The 21,119-nt window shown below is 38.3% G+C and overlaps 1 long non-coding RNA gene across 3 annotated transcripts in view; it reads right to left on the reverse strand.

Moving 5' to 3' along the window:
- Positions 1-1,375: 1,375 nt before the first annotated feature.
- The window catches only part of LOC114113251 (uncharacterized), a 37,534-nt gene continuing 17,790 nt past the window's right edge, over positions 1,376-21,119 (reverse strand). The window contains exons 1-5 of one of the 3 annotated variants that reach the window (XR_009597628.1): positions 8,540-8,597; positions 7,693-7,803; positions 7,470-7,601; positions 5,758-5,803; positions 1,376-5,454 (exon numbers count right to left, since the gene is read on the reverse strand). This is a non-coding gene — a long non-coding RNA (uncharacterized LOC114113251). Of the gene's footprint in view, positions 5,455-5,757; positions 5,804-7,469; positions 7,602-7,692; positions 8,598-21,119 lie in introns of those variants that run through there. The other 2 variants (XR_003588302.3, XR_009597629.1) reach the window with 2 other exon arrangements.

A 21,119-nucleotide genomic window follows, 5' to 3' on the forward strand; every position in this document is an offset into this window, starting at 1 on the left:
CTCCTTTAAGGAAGGGAATGTAGTGTATTTTTTCTCTCTCCCAAAAATCTCCTCTACAACTTTTAGGTTTTGTTATTAATTTCTAGGAAATGAGGCATGAGCAGAGAGGAAGAGTAGTGAGGATACAGACATTTTTTTACTTGTGTAACTGTGGCTATATAACGCTGGGTTTTCTGGGTCCTGGTAAATGTGTGAAGCAATCTTTCTCCTGCAGCCACTGATGCACCCTGCTCTGATGTGCTCTCCCAAGTGAACTGTGTTTTTACAGAATTCAAGTCCTGATTTCACAGGCAAAGTCCTGTGTTGCTCCAGCTGCCCCCTGCTTCCCCACTCTAGGACTCTCTCCAGGTTCCACTGATCTTCCAGGCAGTTTTTCTGCTTCTGCTGCTGCTGCTGCTGCTAAGTCGCTTCAGTCGTGTCCAGTTCTGTGCAACCCCATAGATGGCAGCCCATCAAGCTCCTCCGTCCCTGGGATTCTCCAGGCAAGAACACTGGAGTGGGTTGCTATTTCCTTCTCCAATGCATGAAAGTGAAAAGTGAAAGTGAAGTCGCTCAGTCGTGTCCAACTCTTAGCGACCCCATGGACTATAGCTTATGAGGCTCCTCCATCCATGGGATTTCCCAGGCAAGAGTACTGGAGTGGGGTGCCATTGCCTTCTCCGCAGTTTTCCTGAGCCAGAATCAAATAGCTTCAGCCAGTGTTCCCTGCCTTTCCCCACCCATAGCATACATCTGATTTTTCTGAAAAGCACTTATAGATCTTTTGCTCCCACAAGTGGGTCACAGTGCAAGAGCTCCTCTCCTTTGCTTTCACCAGTGCAGCACAGACACTTGCTTTTCTCTTCTGACCATGCAGGAGGTGGCATCTGTCCTTGTACTCAGTAATCTTGTGGAAGTCTTCACCCTCTGGTTGAAGGAAGGAGACAGGCAGACCCTATATTTCTACCCACTTCATTCACCTTGGAATTTGTATTTACTTCACAACTCTTTGGGGATATAAATGATGAAGATATCCTCATTAGGCACAGTGAAAAACCCAACATTGCCAAATACCTAAAGGCTTCCAAAGGTATACAACATTTTGAGCTAAAAGTGGTGGGGAGTGAGAGGATACTAAAGAAGAGGGATAAAGACCAGTTATGGCGGCTAGAACTGGAGAGGTGTGAGTGCTTGGTATCAAATGCTACACAGAAGCTGAATAGTTTGAGGACTGAAAGAAGGCCATTTGAAGAAAAAACTGGAAAACAGTGTCACTCTTTGAGAGAACTATTATGGTAAAGGTGTAGGAGCCAAAGTGAAAATATATGCACTTCTTTATCGCTGTCCCCAAGTTCACATCTGATACAAATTTAGGCATGGTAAAAGCAAGCACAAGTGTCTGAAATGGCTTTATTCAGTATGTTTCAGTCTTTTTCCCTTTTTTCCCCTAGAAGCGCATCCTTATGATGTAAACCTGGCTTTCTTTTTCTATATCCATCCATTCACTGTACTATTTATTAGTTCACTTGTACGTCCAGGCCTCTAATAAGTCTCCAGCATAAGCCTCTCCCCTGGCTTTACATGCCTGGCCAAAATGAAGCTGTAAACACACACAGTGTGACAATCCTCTTCCTGTCCCATGTGCCTCTGTAATATCTACTGTGATCGTCTCAGAATAAAATTATCCCTTCACTGTTCAAGTTCTTTTTACATGCTCTCTTATGTTCATTTTCTTTCCATCTGCATATTTATCTCCTGAAATAGAGTTAAGACTTATACACTTGAGAGATGGACTGTGTCTGATGCAGTGTCTCCACACCAAGCTGTTCTGCCTTAATTTTAAACATTCCATTTTTTCCCCTTTTCTACAGGGCAAAGTCTAAAGCTCTGAGCATACCCTACAACTGCATTATGTTATAACTAGTTGTAACATAATTGGAGTTTTATGCTTCAAAGCTTTGCACATGCACAGATGGAAAGCAAACTCCTGGAATTCCCTTAGTAACCATGATTTAGGCTTAGTTGCTCAATACAGAAATATTAAATATTAATTGTGTGCCAGACCCCAGACACAAAGGAACTATCTTTAAGGAGCTTGCATCATGCTGCTTGTATTAGTTCTCTATTGCTGTTTTGAAAAAAATAGCACAAGCTGAGTGTCTTTAAAACAGCGCAATTATTATCTCAGAGTTCTGGAGACTAGAAGTCTGAAATTGTTTTCACCAGGCTCAAAACCAAGGTGTTGGTGGGGCTATATTCCTTCTGGAAATTCTTAGGGAAAATCTGTCTCCTTGCTTTTCCCAGATTCTAGAGGCTGCGTGTGTTCCTTGGCTTCTGGCTTCCTTCCATTCTCGAAGCCAGCACTCAAGCGTTTAGACCATATATCGCATTACTCCAACTTTGTTTCCACCATCACATCTTTTCTGACTCCATCTTTTCTGTCTTCTTTTCCACTACTTTTAAGGACCCTTGTGGCTTCATTGGACCCACTTGGATAACCCAGGAAATTTTCCTTATTTTAAAATCAATTGAATATCAACCTTAATTCTCCAGTAGCCTATAATGCTACACACTCACAGATTCTAGGGTTTGGTACGTGGACATCTTTGGGGAGCGTTATTCTACCCACTGTACTGATAGAGCTAGCCTGTGATACATCAGTAATGTAAACTATTTTAAGATGTAAGTGAAGTCTGTATAGAAAGAAGTAGAGCAGGAAAGACAGAAACTATCCTGTGATCATTTCTGCCTGGTGGAGGGTCAGATATTACTCTAAAATGAGAAGTCATTGAAGTTACAGTCTAAAAAAAGATATAATTTCTTACCAGGCTGAAGAGATGAAATAGAGAAAAGTAACTCTCAGCAAACACGACAGCAGGAGCAAAAATGCTTATTCATGAAACAGCATGACAAGTTAATGCAAATTGAAAGAATTTTAAACACTGTGCAAGAATGAAGCATACCAAGAAATGAAATTAGAGAAGAAAGCAGAGGCTGTTTAAGGGAAACCCTTGCACTATACATTAAAAAGGTGGGAATTTGCCTTACAAATAACTAACCCTTGAGAAGTTTTTAGCAATAAATCAGTATGATAAGGTTGGTGTTTTTAGAACAATTACTCTAACCAAGATTAACACAGGACTGGAGGTAAGAAATTCAGTCAAGATATGACAGCCTGAACTTAGGGAGTGGCAGTGAGGAGGGAAAAACAATTTGATGAAAAAATAATGAGTAGAATTTGTTAGACTTGGTGACTGGATGTATACAGTAAAAGAGGAGAACGTTTCCAGGATGAGTCACAGGATTTGTTTTGAATGACTGGTATGATCCAGTGAAAAGGGATCATAAAGATGAAGAGCATGTAAGAGAAGGTTTAGTTCTATTTATTTTAAGATACTTGTAGGAAATCCAATTATAATTCCCAGGAGGTTAGTTAGTTGTACTAATCTAGAAATAAGACACATATGGGCTAGAAATTTAGATATAAGAGACATTATTATACAGATGCTAGTTGAAGCAATGAGTATAAAGTAAGAGGAAAAGCTGGCCAAGGACAGAACCCTGGGTAACACCCACATTTATAGGATGGATAGAACAAAGGATGCAACTAAGGAAGCTAACAAATACTGAGGAATATGAGGGGAAGCTTAGAAACAGGTAAAAAACTGCCACGGAAGTCAAAGGAGGAAAGGATTTCAAGGAGAGTAATCAATAGTGTCAAGCATCAGAAGAAGGTCAACTAAGAAGATGATGATTAAAGCCCACTGGACTTGGTGATTAGGAGAACACTGCTGACCTTTGCTAGTTCCATGGGAGAGATGGAAGAGAAACCTCATTGCAGTGAGTTAAAGAATAAACTGATGGTAAGCAAGCTAAGACTATGCTTTCAGTGTTATTAGCTTTGAAGGAAAAGTCGGCAATAATTAGAATCAAGAGGTTTGTTTTCTATTGCAGATAAATACACAAGGATTTCAAATCCTCACGAAAATCTTTCCAAATTGCTTCAAAAAGAATTGAGTGCTCCTCTGAACTCCCATAAAACAGCACATACCATTGTGAACTTCTCAATAACCATATAATATCCTGCTCCAAGAGGTCAATAAACATTTTAAATGAATAAGTAAATGAATGATCCAATGAGTGAAAATTTCTTTATTGGTTGACTGAAATTTGGAACTCAAAAACGATGACATATGCTGGTCGAAAAATAAATTTCAGTGATGTTGTTTGCTCACTGGACACCAAGAAATATGATGCTTAGGCAGTATTCAATATATTTCTTTATAACCAACAAGCAATAACTGGCAGAACATTTCCTACCTTAGGGATTTAATTTTCATTACCACGCTCTCTTTATTGCTCACACTACCCTTTGTGATAAGTAATCTGAAGTTAAAGAGGATTAGAGAGGTGATTCTTTGGAGAGAATTTCACAATTCTTGCTGCCTGACCCTTACTAGCCTCAAGGAATAAGTGGGACTACTTTATTTCCACGTTAAACCCAGTGAGAGGAGGACTTCCTTGACACCCGTTGGAGGATTTGGCATATTTCCCCTAAAGTCTGAGGTATTTGTCACCTAAGAAAGACTAAAGGGAGAAGAGATACCTGCTTAGAGAAACAGAGAAGAGGAGGGCACTAAATTCAGATGCACTTCTGCCAATGGTTAGATGAGAATATGCTTTGTGAGTACAAGCTGCAGAAGGTCCCCAACCACACTGTGTGGGGTTGTCCAACAGACAAAGACTCAGGATGTGCAGCAAATGATGAGCCAGAAGAGAGGCATTTCCAATGCCAACAGAACAGAAACAGTTGGGATCCAGAGTGTGGTGGGAATGTATGAAATAAAACAGTAGAAGCAAGTAGTGGAGGATTCAAGAGACATTTTAAAAGCAGAATAAACAGAACTTGATGACCTAATAACTGGGGCATATAGGTGAACAGATCAAAGGATGGCACTCAGGTAACGTGTGATGCCACATACAAATATCAGGCAGACAGAACATCAGATTGGAAGGAGAGAAAACAAAAAGTAAGCTCGTTTTAGATATGTTTTCATCATCGATGCTTTCTTTAGTCATAAAGCAGGAGCAGTTAGTATCTCAACATCGTGCAGCCAGACTTGCTTTTTTTTATCATTGCGATAAGAATACTAAACAGGAATCTACCCTCTTAACACATTTTAATTGCATAATCCAGTATTGTTGTGTGACTATAGGTACAATGACATACGGTAGATCTCTAGAATATATTTTTTTAGTATGTAACTGAAGCTTTATACCCATTGAATAACAGCTCTCCATTAAAACCCTTAAATTTCAGTCCAAGAAAACTCTCTTCCTGGCTTGTAAACAGCTGCCTTCTTGCTGTGACCTCACATGGTAGAGACAGGAAATGTGGGTGTCACTTCCTCTTCTTATAAGGGCACTAGTCTCATCGTGATGCTATCCTGGTGGCTCAGCTGGTAAAGAATCTGCCTGCAATGCAAGACCTGGGTTCAATCCTTGGGTTAGGAGGATCCCCTGGAGGAGGGCATGGCAACCCACTCCAGTATCCTGGCCTGGAGAATTCCATGGACAGATGAGTCTGGTGGGCTACAGTCCATGGGGTCGCAGAGTGGGACATGACTGAGTGACTAAGCACAGTCCCATCATGAGTGCTCCATCCTCGTGACTTCATCTAAACAAATACTTGGTCCCAAAGGCCCCACCTCCTAATACTATCTTATTGGGCACTAGAGCTTCAGCATATGAATGGGGAGGGGGAACACAAATACTCACTCTATGCATTCTTCTTCTTCCTTTCTTCTCAAGTTTGACATATGTCCTGGAGAGGAAGTTGGAGAGGAAATTAAATATCATTCTTGAAATGGGCCCGGAGGTCAAGGGAGGACAGGTCATACTTAATCATAATAATCTCTCCTCTGTAACTTCCAATATGATATAATCCATGTCAACACTCCTTCATATGTGTGCTCAGGTCCCCAAGATTACCCAACAGTAATTCTCTTTTCCTGAATGCCAAGTGCCCTTTGAGATTTACAAGCTTACTCTCAGATTTCTCAAGCTCTTCCTCTGAGCTCAAAAACTATCTATGAATAAGTTCTAGGGACATAACATACAGCATGCTGACAACAGTTAATGATACTGTATTGCATATTTGAAAGATGCTAAGAAAGCAGGTTTCAAAAGTACTCATGAATGCACGCATGCTAAGTTGCTTCAGTCCTGTTCAACTCCTTGCTACCCCATGGACTGTAGACTGCCAGGCTCCCCTGTTCATGGAATTCTCTAGGGAAGGATACTGGAGTGTGTTTCCATGCTGTCCTCCAGGGGATCTTCCCAACCCAGGGATTGAACCTGAGTGTCCTGCATTGGCAGACTAGCGCTACCTGGGAAACCCTTAAAAGTATGCACCAACACACACACAAAAAATGTGTAACTATAGGAAGTGATAGATATGTTAACTGGCATTATTGTGGTAATCATTTCAAAACACATACATATATTAAATCATTGAATCATTTATACCTTAAATTTACACAATTGTTGTTTCTCAGTGGCTAAGTTGTAGCAGACTTTTTGTGAGCCCATGAAATGCAGCACACCAGGCTTTCCTGTCCTTCACTATATCCTGGAGTCTGCTCAACCTCATGTCCATTGAGTCAGTGGTGCCATCCAATCATCTCTTCTTCTGTTGTCCCTTCTTCTTTTGTCCTCAAACTTATACAATGTTATATGTCAACTGTACATAATAAAGCTTGGGGAAAAAGAATTCTGTAGTTTTCCTCACATCATACTGTAATGGATAAATTTGTACTGGAATAAAAACTTTTCCTTGACCCTCTTAGGGTCCTTGGCTGGATCTCAAAATTAGACCAACAAAGACTAAAGAGATAAACCAAAGGAGAAAATCATATAAACATACTTAATATAAATTTCACATGATACAGGAGGCTTCATAAGGAAATGAAGACTTGAAGACCAGTTTAAATCTGAGTGATTTTTTGCTAGGTTTGATGAAGAGTGGAAAGTCACAGAAAGATGTGATAGGATGAAATCGAGCTAATGGTAATAATCTCAGCAACTCCTGTACTTTCAGATTCCTCTCTCCATTTCTTCTTCTTCAGAGACAAGAATGCTTCTTTCTTCTAAATATAGGACAGACACATCTCATATGACGGTTTTATAACATATAAGAAGGTCAGAAACTTCTTGCTGCACATGCCATTTCTCAAATCTGTCAGTTTGAAATATTCAATACCCCATGGTGCCATATTGGGAGGGCAGTGTGTTTTGAATCCCACCACCTCGTAAGGCCCATCTCCTAGGTGCTTCTCAATCTTGGTTGCTCTTTGGCTGTAACAAAATTCTGGCCTCAGACTTTGACATCCTTCACACAGCCTTCCCAGGCTACATGCTGGAAAGCAAAGTACAGTTTTCTTGCTCTGAGATTCCCCTCATAAGGACCTGGGTTTATATTTTCTACCTACCCATGCCCAAGGATCCTATGATAATAGAGGACACTGTGCAGAATGACCATCGACTGCCTTTTCACTCTACGCCTCCTCCACAGGAGACAAAAATTCTTTGACGTACTCCAGGAAGAGTGTATAGCCCCTTTCCTAGAAGGAGTGGAAGCAGGAGACTAATTAGGAGCCCAAATCCTGATTCTTAATGCTGAAAAAACATTTTTCATTGAGGAATTTTACCCACCTTCAAATTGGCACAATACCATCTGGAGAAGCTGGGAGGCTCACATTTTGAATCTGTTCTCTCCACATTTTCGCTTCCCTGAGAAAGGTAATAGCATGGCCATACTACTGCCTAAATGTTGGGGAAAGGAAATGTTAGCGAAGAATCTTCAGTTAAAATCTCAGAATTTTGTCTGAGTTATATCATAGGTCCACATAGCAGCCCTTTTGTCCCTGTGGCCACACAAATGTGGCTCAGGCTTTGATCGGTTTTCCACACTTCCCCAATAGCTCAGTGGTAAAGAATCCACCTGCAATGCAGGAGACGTAGGCGATGTGGGCTTGATCCTTGGGTTGGGAAAGTCCCTTGGAGAAGGAAATGGCAACCCACTTCAGTATTCTTGCCTGAAAAATCCCCATGGACAGAAGAGCCTGATGTGCTACGGTCCATAGGGTAGCAGAGTCAGACATGATTTAGAGACTAAACAAACACTTTAAAAAGCCATGTTTCCTAGCTCCCACCCAGTGACGTGAGGATCTACTGCCTTATTAAAACTTTCAGTATGTCAATAATTAAGTAATCAGGATCACTGTGTCTCTGAGCCAGAAATGGAGACTAAATCTCCCAGATCATTGCGTTTAGAGAGGTCCAGGTGAGCACTTTTCCCCATAACATCCATCCCTGCCATCCTCGAGAAAATATTTTAAATGTTATTTTTTAATGGAATTAAGAAAACGTTTATCCCATTTCCTTTCACAAAGGAACAGTCAACCTCACACCGAGGGGCTGATGCTGTCAAGTCTCTACTTGGAGGACACTACAGAAGGATCGAGCCCCCTCTCTGGCTGTCTCTCTCCCTCACACTCACCCTCTGGATTGTCAGGAAAATTCTCTGTGCCTCTCTTCAAAGGCACCTCAACAGCTGTGAACTCCTGACCTAATTGTTCTAATGGCATTCCCAAGCTCCCCTGCTCAAGGCCAGAGAAATCACAGCCCTTTGGACCTCTGGCTAGTAATTCATGGTGCTTAGTCAAACTCCCTCCCCCATGCCTCCAGCCCCTCCTGCTGCCCCTCTCCCTCCTGTCCCCTTGCTCTCTGGCTCTTCTCCTTCCTCACACCAGTCTGAAGCAGCTTGATCACCTGCCAACCGGTATTGATTTTTGCTTCCCAATCTCCAGGCTGGATGGAAAGAAAAGATTAAAAACAGTTTGTCAGTTTGAAGTTGAATAAGAATTCGGCACAAGGGACATCTTAGAAATGTGAGGAAGTGGCGGGGGAGGTTGAGAGTGTAGGCAGTCAAGGCCAAAGCAAATCTTAAGGGATTTTAACCCTTTGTCCCAACCAGCCCCAGAATTTCTGAGGCAGGATTGAGCTATAACCCTGCTGCACACTCCCCTTTTGCTGTGTCTCATGCACTCAGATCCTCTCGTGGTTTTCTTTTAGCCCACAATATCAGCATAGATTTGGTTGGGACTGGCCCAAGTTCTTGGCTTCTCTGGTGGCTCAGATGGTAAAGAATCTGCTTGCAATGCAGGAAGACCTGGGTTTGATCCCTGGATTAGGAAGATCCCCTGGAGAAGGGAATAGTTACCCACTCCCCTATTCTTACCTGGAAAATTCCATGGACAGAGGAGCCTGGCAGGTTACAGTCCATGGGGCTGCAAAGAGTCTGACAACACTGAGCAACTAACACTTTAACTTTTTCATCCCAAGTCCTAGGACAGGGCCCTCATCAGCTCAACTTATACCTCCTGTCAGGTCAAGTGGACCCTACCAAGAGGTAGTGTCTACAACTTCTCAATTGTAGGGGTCACTGGGCCTGTACATCTGAGCTCTGCCAGGGGACTCTGTTAGTATTCATGGAGCAGGGTTTGTTGCTGTCCTTTTCCAGACAGATTGGGGAGACCAGAGAAATTTTCCTTTCAAAAAAATGAGTACCATTGACTCATGAAGGATCTTTTTGGGTTCTTTCTCAGAGGTAGAGATGACGAATGATTTACAAGCATCAGTAGAAAATCGGAAGCGCCAGAGCACAGACAAACAACATGTGAAGTGAAATTCAGGGCACTAAAATTTGACTCAGTCAACAGCCAGGTTACTTACCAGTCTGCTAAGAGCTCAGGGGCTAAGCTAAAGAAGGAAGTTCACCTTTCTCTCCCATGTAAGCGTAACAGTTAAAACCAGGTCAGACCAACCTGCAGCCAAGGAAAACGGAAATGGGAGATATCTGCACAATAATGAAGACTATGTCAGTTATTCAAAACAAAGCTCACTGATGGGATCCAATTCCCTTTTCTTTCCCAGTTCATTTCCACAGGATTTGGTATCAGTGATTTGTGCAGTGTACAGCATAATCAGACAAAGATCAGTCTTGTTAACAAGTCTGGATGGTGGGCTCTTCTAATGATTTTGCTGTTTGTACACTTATATTTGTGTGTCTCTAATTAGCAACTATATTCTACCTTATCCAAATGGTCTTTTTGTGTAAAATGTAATATTTAGCAGAGTTCTATAAGTCAGAATCTCATGAAGACAACAAAATATGTGAAGAATGATTAAAATGATGCTGAATATTAGGAATTCTACTCCATTTATTCAAAGTATTTAGGCAAAATCAATAATTAATAGGAATCTCTAGCTCATCCTCACCACGCTTGCTATGGGAGGGTTTCTGGTCCAGATAGCTTTCTATTTGTTTCACACTTTCTTTGTTTCATGCCATAGGCTTTGCTATGTCAGTTAATTTTCCCAAAATCTTTAATATTTGACTCAGATTTATTTTTTGCACATGTTCCAGCTGTCATCTTCAAGTCCTAACTGTTTCACTGGGAAGCTGAATTTTCATTGCTTGAAATTACAGCATACTATAAAGCCACAATAATATAAACATTATAATACTAGTGTAAGATATCTAGTGAAACAGAATTCCAGGGAAAAAAAGCTGGCATTCTAAAATACTAAAGAAGTATGATTTTTCAACCAACTAGTTCTGGGAAAATTAGTTAACTCTTAAGAAAACATAAATTAAACGCTCTTTAATAGCAAAGTAAACTCTAGTTAAACTATCTAGAACTACATATGAAATAAGACATAATGAAATTATAAGTAATATAATTAATATTTTTAAAGCGTAAAGAAAGAAGAAACAATAACATATATATTCAAACTTTTGCACATGAAAAAATAATTACTGTAAACAAAAAAGCAAATGGGAAAGTGGGGAAATATTTTAACTTACATGAGAAATAAAAAGGTTAACATTCCTACTACTTACAGACTAACATCCCTAATATAAAAATAATTCTTAAATAACAAGAAAAGTACATTAAAAAAGAATAAAAGGTTTGCAGAATGAATATATTTACACATCAGTTCATTCATAATGCATCAGTTCAGTTCAGTTCACTCACTCAGTCGCATCCAACTGTTTGCCCATGAATTGCAGACGCCAGGCCTCCCTGTCCATCGCCCACTCCCAGAGTTCACTCAAACTCTTGTCCATCCAGTCGATGATGCCATCCAGCCATCTTATCCTCTGTCATCTCCTTCTCCTCCTGCCCCCAATACCTCCCCGCATCAGAGTCTTTTCCAGTGAGTCACACACATACAATATAAAACCAAAACCATGAAAATATAGTCAACCTCATGATTGATCAAAAATGTGCAATTTTTTAAAGAAAAAAATAATGTTTTATTTATCGAATGGTAAAGTTTTTCAAAGAGATAATTCCAATGTAAGAGTAGATTTGAGGAAGAGATTTACTGTATTATTTTAGTTGAATTATAAATTACAGTAACAAATTTTAAATAATTTAAAATTATGTAACATCACAAACTTCTAAATAATCTCCTACACAATTTTATATATAATATACTATATTATATAAACATTGTGAAAAGGCAAGTACAGAAGTGCAGGTTTAAAATAAAAAGAAATTTTATAAATAACTGTAGTGTCTAATAAGTTAATTATGTTCCATTGCATTTCATATGTTGCCATTAAAACTCTCGTTTCAAAAGAATATTTGATGAAATGAAAACAAGTGACCAGTATATTGGCAATGTATTGTAGAATTAAGGTGGGTTGTAAAATAATCCTGCAGTATTAATCCAATTTTCAAAATATGTGTGTGTGTGTTGTTCTTGTTGTTTAGTTGCTAAGTCGTGTCTGACTCTTTTATGACTCTACCGACTCCTCTGTCATGGACCTTCCCAGGCAAGAATACTGGAATGGGTAGCAATTTTCTTCTCCAGGGATCTTCCTGACCCAAGGATCGAACCCATGTCATCTCCTGCATAGGCAGGTGGATTCTTTACCACTGAGCCACCTGGAAAATTCATGTGTGTGTACATGAAGTTATTAATAAAACTACCAATAAGGGCTATTTACTAAAGAATATCTTAAGGCTTTTTCTATATTTATATCTATATTGTTATCTATATTTTCTGAATAAAAAAGTTATAACCTTTGTAATAAGAGAAAAAATCCTATTTTAAGATCCCAATTATTTAATCTGAAACACTTTGATAATAACATTTGAGAGTTCTCAGGTTTGAGGGGGGTGAGAAAACTATGTTTCTAAAAACAAGTAGTTTTATTATTTTTTTAAATACTTAAATACAGTCCATTTAATTGGAGATACAAATATTTTACCACTGGTGATTTCTGCATGCTACCTTAAAATTTCTAGGAAGCAGGGACTATGAATAGACAATTCTGGCATCTAAGGTGTGATTTTAAAGAAATTTTAAAAAAGAATTTTAAAGAAATTTTAAAGAAGAATTTCCAAATTATGAAAGATTTTAAATTGTTAGATAATAAACACATATGCTTTTCCTGTATAAAGCGAAAGTAAAGTCGCTCAGCAATGTCCAACTCTTGGTGACCTCGTGGCTCCTCCATTGATAGGATTTTCCAGGCGAGAGTACTAGAGTGGGCTGCCATTTCCTTTTCCCAGGGATCTTCCCAACTCAGGGATTGAATCCAGATCTCCTGCACTGCAGACTAATGCTGTACCATCTGAGCCACCAGATATAAGCAAATACCAAACTATAACTCAACAGCTAAAAACTTACTTTGCAAAGTTTGATTTTGAATATGTAGATTCAAATAAAATACTTGAAACTTATTTGTGGAATAAAGGGTTGGCCACAGTAGCTCGGTGCCTCAGTTTTCCTTCTTTTTTGTTTTTAAGTATTTATTGAATTTGCTACAATATTGCTTCTGCTTTGTTTTGGTTTTCAGGGGGGCAGGGACCTGAGGCATGTGGAAACCTTAGCTACCAGACCAGGGGTCAAACCCACACTCCCTGCATTGTAAGGCAAAGTCTTAACCTGTGGATCACCAGGAAAGTCCCTATACTTTGGCTTTTCTCATCTGACAAATGCATCAGTAATCACACCTCACAAGATTGTTGCAATGATCAAGTGTGTACATTCATGTAAAATCACTTTAACAGATATAATACATAGATAAATCTGTCATAATTGATAAATATACATCTGTTTACTTTTTTCATTGTTATTACCTACTATGCATCAGGACATGATCCAAGAAGTCCATCCTAGAGGAAATCAGTCCTGAATATACACTGGAAGGACTGATGCTGAAGTTGAAACTCCAATACCTTGGCCACCTGATGCAAAGAACTGATTCATTGGAAAAGACCCTGATGCTAGCAAAGATTGAAGATGGAAAGAGAAGGGAATGACAGAGGATGAGATGGTTAGATGGCACCACTGACTTGATGGACATGAGTTTAATAAGCTCTGGGAATTGGTGATGGACAGGGAAGGCTGGTGTGCTGCAGTCAATGGGTTCACAAAGAGTTAGACACAACTGAGCAACTGAACTGAACTGATGCATCAGAAGCCTTATAGATATTTGGAAATCATTATTAAATAAAATCAAACAGTCCATCTCTTCATGGAACTTAACTTACATTTCAGCGAGAGAAGATAGGTAAGAAGCAAAGATGGATTTGAATTGGGATGGTTCTAAGTATTGTAAAGAAACTCAATTAATGGGTTGAGGAATGCAGGAAAATCTTACCTAAGAGAAAACAAAACAACTGGAAAAAATACTGTTTAAAACTATGGATGGAATTAAAGGACCAATATGATAGTAGAGATTTACCAGAGCAAGAGAACAGAGACCTGTAGAGTTGAGTGTTGTGTAGCTATCACTTTTTTATGGAGCTTTAGTAAATTCCAGAGTGGGTGCTAGGGACTGCACTATGATTTTGAAAGACACACACAGCTATTAGAGTCTGGGACCCAGCAAGTGAGAAGACTTTATCCTGAAAACTACCTTCCCCTCTTTGGGCTGATATCAAAAATGTCACACCCAAGAATGAGAATGAAATTACAAAAGACCACTCTTGAGGCGCCTTTAGCTCAGATTCTGATGGATTCAGTCTCTAGATTTGGACTAAGATGATGCTGAATTTCTATTACTTCCAAACCCTGACTGAGATAAATTAAAATCTTCTTGGAAGAATGTAAAAATATCTGATCTCAAATGATTGCTGTCAACAATTTTATAAATAAGATATTTGGCATAAAATCAAAAGTAACATGATAGGAAATCAGCTAAATTAAACAGAAGCCAACAGATAAGAGAAACAAGCCAGCCAGACACACCAGTACTGGAGATATTAAATAGTGACTTTAAAATAAAATGGTTGTTATTTTCACAGAACATGAATAAGATTGAGAATTTCAGCAGAGTTCTAGAAATCACAATATAAGAAAAGAAACCAAATGAAAATTCTGTAAAGCCAATATTAAGATTGGTTGAGTTGAGAAAAGGTTAGATACAGCCAATGAAAAAAATACATGAAATGGAGGGTAGGTGAAGAGAAAAATAATGATTCTAAATGTGTATATACCTAAAAAAAAAAAAAAAGGATAAAGCTATGGAGAGCAAAAAATGAAAGAACCAAAAGAAGAAGCAAAATTATTTGCTTCATTTTTAATATATTTAATTAAGAATACACAGAAGAACTATACAAAAAAGATCTTCATGACCAAGATAATCACAATGGCGTGATCACTAACCTAAAGCCAGATATCCTGGAATGTGAAGTCAAGTGGGCCTTAGGAAGGAAGCATCACTATGAACAAAGCTGGTGGAGGTGATGGAATTGCAGCTGAGCTATTTCAAATCCTAAAAGATGATGCTGTGAAAGTGCTGCACTCAATATCCCAGCAAATTTGGAAAACTCAGAAGTGGCCACAGGACTGGAAAATGTCAGTTTTCATTCCAATCCCAAAGAAAGGCAATACCAAAGAATTCTCAAACTACCACACAATTGCACTCATCTCACCCACTAGCAAAATAATGCTCAAAATTCTCCAAACCAGGCTTCAACAGTACATGAACTGAGAACATCCAGATGTTCAAGCTGGTTTTAGAAAAGGCAGAGGAACCATAGATCAAATTGCCAACATCAGCTGGATCATCAAAAGAGCAAGAGAGTTCCAGAAAACATCTATTTCTGCTTTATTGACTATGCCAAAGCCTTTGACTGTGTGGATCACAAGAAACTGTGGAAAGTTCTGAAAGTGATGGGAATACCAGACCACCTGACCTGCCTCTTGAGAAATCTGTATGCAGGTCAAGAAGCAACAGTTAGAGCTGGACATGGAGCAACAGACTGGTTCCAAATAGGAAAAGGAATATGTCAAGACTGTATATTGTCACTCTGCTTATTTAACTTATATGAAGAGTACATCATGAGAAACACTGGACTGGATGATTGTCGGGAGAAATATCAATAACCTCAGATATGCAAATGACATCACACTTCTGGCAGAAAGCAGAGAAAAACTAAAGAGCCTCCTGATGAAAGTGCCAGAGGAGAGTAAAAAAGTTAAAACTCAACATTCAGAAACCTAAAATCATTGGATCTGGTTCCATTGTTTCATGGCAAATAGATGGGGAAACAGTGGAAACAGTGATAGACTTTATTATTTTGAGCTCCAAAATCACTGCAGATGGTGACTGTAGCCATGACATTAAAAGATACTTGCTCCTTGGAAGAAAAGTTATGACCAACCTAGACAACATATTAAAAAGCACAGGCATTACTTTGCCAACAAAGGTCCATCTAGTCAAAGCTTTGGTTTTTCCAGTAGTCACGTATGGATGTGAAAGTTGGACTACAAAGAAAGCTGAGAACTGAAGAATTGATGCTTTTGAACTGTGGTGTGGGAGAAGACTCTTGAGAGTCCCAAGCTTGGACAGCAAGGAGATCCAACCAGTCCATCCTAAAGGCAATCAATCCTGAATATTCATTGGAAGGACAGATGCTGAAGCTGAAACTCCAATACTTTAGCCACCTGATATGAAGAGCTGCCTCATTTGAAAAGTTCCTGATGCTGGGAAAGATTGACTGTGGGAGGAGAAGGAGATAACAGAGGATGAGATGATTGGATGGCATCACCAACTCAATGGACATGAGATTGAGTAAGCTCCAGGAGTTGGTGATGGACAGGGAGGCCTTGGCATGCTTCCATGGGGTCACAAAGAGTCAGACATGACTGAGTGACTGAATTGAACTAAACTGACTGAATTCAGTAATTAATAGAAAAAATTAAATACCAATATAAAGTAGAATATTGAATAGATAATTTTATACTAGCAAAGTGAAAGTGAAGTTGCTCAGTTATGTCTGACTCTTTGTGACCCCATAGACTGTAGCCTACCAGGTTCCTCCATCCATGGGCTTTTCCAGGCAAGAATACTGGAGTGGGTTGCCATTTCCTTCTCCAGGAGATCTTCCTGACTCAGGGACTGAACCCAGATCTCCCACATTGTAGGCAGATGCTTTACCATCTGAGCCACCAGGGAAGTCCAAAATGCCAGTAAAATGTACAACATGTGCAATATTAGCAAACTTGCCATATTGTGTACAGAATACCAAATAACTGCAAAATAAAAATATTCTATAGCAAATAGAATTCTTATAAAATTAATCATATAGTGATCATTAGGATAGTTTCCATGAATTTCAAAGACTGAAATCAATATAGAGAATGCTCTTTAACAAGTGAAATAACCAGAATTTTTTTAAATGAGAAAAATCTCTTCAAATATTTTGAAATTAAGAAATATTAATATATTCCAGAATAACCTATGGGTTTAAGAAAAAAGTCACAATAAAATTACAAAATATTTTAACCAAATGACAACAAAATCATGCATATCAAACCTTTTCAGATGCAATTAAAATTATTTTATTTTAAAAATCAATTTCTGTAGTTGTACTATTAGAAAAAAAGAAAGGGTAAAATCAAGAACCTAATACCTACCTTAAGAAATTAGAAACTTAATAGCAAAATTAAGCTCAAGGAAAGAAAAAAGGAGATAATAGGGATAAAAACAAAGACATTATTCCGAGAATAAACAAAGCAAATGGCTCTTGAAAAAATGAAAAACAAAAAAAGTAATGAATTTCTAGCAAGTCTGATCAAGGTAAAAATAGAGATGGTACAGATAGTCAGTAATCAAACTCAATTTTTAAATTGTATGAAAAAGCATATGCAAATGCATTTGAAATCTAGATAAAATGAAAATGTTTTTATCAAAAATTGCATTAGAAAAGAAATAAAATTTGAATAAAACCCAAAATACTAAAGAAATTCAATTCTTTATGCAAATTTTGCCAAAGAAATATGATTTATTTCCCTGGTTAATTCTTACAAACATTTGACCAGGAAATAGCATCAATCTTAAAGTTTTTCAGAGAATCAAAGAAAGAATATTTCTAAATCCATTTTATACAATCAAAATAACTTTGATATCTACTTCTGAAAAGTACTTTACAATAATAGAAAATTGCAGGCCAAATAGCATCAAATAGGTTAAAAGCCATAATAAAATATTAGTAAAACTAATTCACTGATATAGAAAATGGAAAATATATATCACAAATTCAGTTTATTTCAGTCAAGTGAGTGAAACATCTGAAAACCATGCAATGCAATTCATATTAACAAAGAAAACTAATAAGGTCATTTTAATACATGAAAAGTCATGTGATACAATTCTAAAAATATTCATTTTTAAAAAATTCTAAGAATGGAAGAGAAGTTCCTTAGTCTAATAAAACATATTTGCAAAATAACCTATAGTATGTGTCACATTTGATTACAAAACTTGAAGTTTCTCCTTTAAAAATCCAGTCAAAAATGGCTGTGTCATTGTATTGGGTGTCTTGACCAACTTAGTAAGACAAGAAAAATAAATATGTTATAAACAACGAAAGGAGAGAAACAAAACTTTTTTTGCAGATTATATAAATCTACATGGAAAAAGCACAAAGGAAACCACAGATAAATAGTGACAATTAATGCGGTTAGCAAGGTTACTAGATACTGGGTCAATAATCAAAAATTAAGTGCATTTTTACATCAATATACCAGCAAAAAATATTATTGAAAACTGATCCCATCTGAAGCTATATCAAGTCTCTATGAATACTGACATCAAAGTTGTATAAGATATCTGCAAAAAACAATAACAACAAAAAAAAACCCAAACTATAAAATGTTATTGAAAGAAACCAAAGATCTAAGTGAATGCTCATCAGTTGAAAGACTCAAGTTTCAGTCGCTCAGTTGTGTCCTACTCTTTGTGACCCCATGAACTGTAGCCCACCAGCTCCTCTGTGCATGGGATTTTTCAGTCAATAATACTGGCGCGGGTTGCCATTTCCTAATCCAGGGGATCTTCCTGACCTGGAGATTGAACCCACGCCTGCTGCATCTCCTGCACTGGCAGGCAGATTTTTTTCCCACTGAGCCAACTGGGAGGCCCCTCTTCAAGCTGGTATTCCAATCTAATCCATCCTATCTATACTAGAACATACCTAAAATAGAATTCAATAACAGCTGCATTCTGAAGAGTTAATTTAGCCTATACTATGAAATGCTATTTCTTTAAAAATCACTCTTAAAGAAAAGACAGCATGAATTCAAAGCCACTTAAAATATTCCACTTGAAAAAGAGATTTGGTTCCACTACCTCTGTCAAACATTTACTTTTCTTGAGGCAACCATTCACAAATATAGTCCTCTTTGGGAAGTTCTGCCAACAAAGGTTTTGGGGTTTTTGTTTGTTTGTTTTTTAATGTAATCTGTCTCAAAATCAACTCAAGTGAATCACTGGCAAACATCTTCAGCATTACTACTGAAAAAAGACTGTTTCAGTTAGATCACACCCTCCACACACCTCCAAAATCCACTCACCACTATTTTTAAATGTATATTTCATCCATCCCAGGAACTCTACAGAAGGTATAAAATATGCCCACAAGAAACTATAAGAAAGGCAGGGTATGGGTGGAAACACAAATACAGCCTCTTTGAGGGAAACATGTCTTAAAGAACTGTAACCATTCAAAGTTATCCTGGCTCTATCAGGAATCTGAAGTAAAGTTAACCATGAACACCATGAAAAATTGCAAAATCAAAACAATAAGCTTTACTGTTTAAATCTTGTTCCTACTAAAAGATTTTACTTTCTCACGTGGATCTTCACAATCAGGAACTAGATTTTCTGAAGACTGAACCAGGACATTCTAATGATAAAAGCCTATTGTTTCAAGTGGGTAAGGTGAGGAATGAGGATCACAGACCTAAAGAACAGTTCCAGGTTCAAATTGAGAGAACTAATTTATCTACAGAAACTGTTACTCTTAGAGCTCCAAAGACAAGAGTGAGAAGTAAGTAATTTCTTAAAGATATTCCTTTTCCCCCTTAACTGATCACTTCATCAGAGGGGTAGGAGATAAAACAGTAACCAAGGAAGGAGATGTAGGTCACTGAGGACAAGTGTCCCACTGAATTCAACTAGAATGTATTAATGCTCAGCATCGTTGGCAAAGAGACTTGAACAATGAAGTCTTTGTGCTGAAAGCCCTTTTGACCCCAACCCCTTGACAGGTTAATGTAATTAACCTGAAGGCTACAGGTTTTATTTGAACAAAGGCTGGAGGAGAAAAGCAGACAGGTTACAGGAAGGGAGCAGATGGGCAGGTAGGCTACAGGGCCAAGGAGTTGCCTGGGAGGGCTCTGACCCCTTCTCAATAGACTCATACCATGTTTTAAAGATGGGCTTCCCTGGTGGCTCAGATGGTAAAGAACCTGCCTCCCATGAGGGAGACCTGGGTTCATTCCCTCGGTTGGGAAGATCCCCTGGAGGAGGGCATGAAAATCCACTGCAGTGTTCTTGCCTGGAGAATTTGATGGACAGAGGAAGCTGCTGAGCTCCAGTCCAAGGGGTCACAATGAGTCAGACATTACTGAACAACTAAGCACGTATTTTAAAGATATCAAGACTCTCCAAATCAATCTATAGTTTTTAAATGATTATAATCAAAATCCCCAAAAGAGATCATGTGTCTTGAAAGTTGCCAAAATAATTACCAAACTGATATGAAAATGACCATTACAAAATATCACCAAAATCTTCTGAAGAAAGAGCTACGAAGTGAGAGGATTTGCCCCACTAGACATCAAAATGTATTATGGATCTACAATAACTAAAATGTGAAGATAGACATTTAAAATTTATGACAGAGGTAATACTGCAAATCAGTGGAGAATGGTAAATGCTGTTGTACCAACTGAAATATCTGCATTAAGGAAAATTGTTGATTTCTATTTATCAAACAAGTTCAGTTCAGTTCAGTCACTCAGTCGAGTCCGACTCTGCGACCCTATGAACTGCAGCATGCCAAGCCTCCCTGTCCATCACCAACTCTTCAAGTATACTCAAACTCATGTCCATTGAGTCGGTGATGCCATCCAACCATCTCATCCTCTGTCATCCCCTTCTCCTCCTGCTCTGCTTTTTAAACAAACTCAATTTCAGTTAGACTGTAGATCTAAATGTATAAGGTAAATCAGTAATTTCTACAAGATAACATGGAAGATACTCATGACCTTGTGGTGAAGTCTTCCTAAATAGGACATAAAAAGCAAACAAATGCTAAAGAAAGAGATATATTCAGAGTAGATTAAAATTACAAACTTCTTTTCATCTGAAAGTACAATGTATGTGCGGTAAGTTGCTTCAGTCACGTCCAAGTCTTTGTGACCTCGTAGACTGTAGCCTGCCAGGCTCCTCTGTCCATGGGATTCTCCAGGCAAGAATACTGGAGTGGGTTGCCATGCCCTCCTCCAAGGTATCTTCCCTGTCCGAGGGATCAAATCCATGTCTCTCATATCTCTGGCATTGGCAGGCAGTTTCTTTACCACTAACACCACTGGGAAGTCCATTAAATTACCGTAAAAGAATGAAAAGGTAAGACATGGAATGGGAAAATTTTTTCAACACACATAAATTAATTAAAAATAATAACACCTGAAAACCAAATAAAACACAGGCAACTTTAGAGCTAGTGTTTCAAAAAAACAAATAATCAAATGGCTAATAAATA

Source organism: Ovis aries, chromosome 1, assembly GCF_016772045.2.
Source record: "Ovis aries strain OAR_USU_Benz2616 breed Rambouillet chromosome 1, ARS-UI_Ramb_v3.0, whole genome shotgun sequence".
In the NCBI taxonomy this organism is placed as follows: domain Eukaryota; kingdom Metazoa; phylum Chordata; class Mammalia; order Artiodactyla; family Bovidae; genus Ovis; species Ovis aries.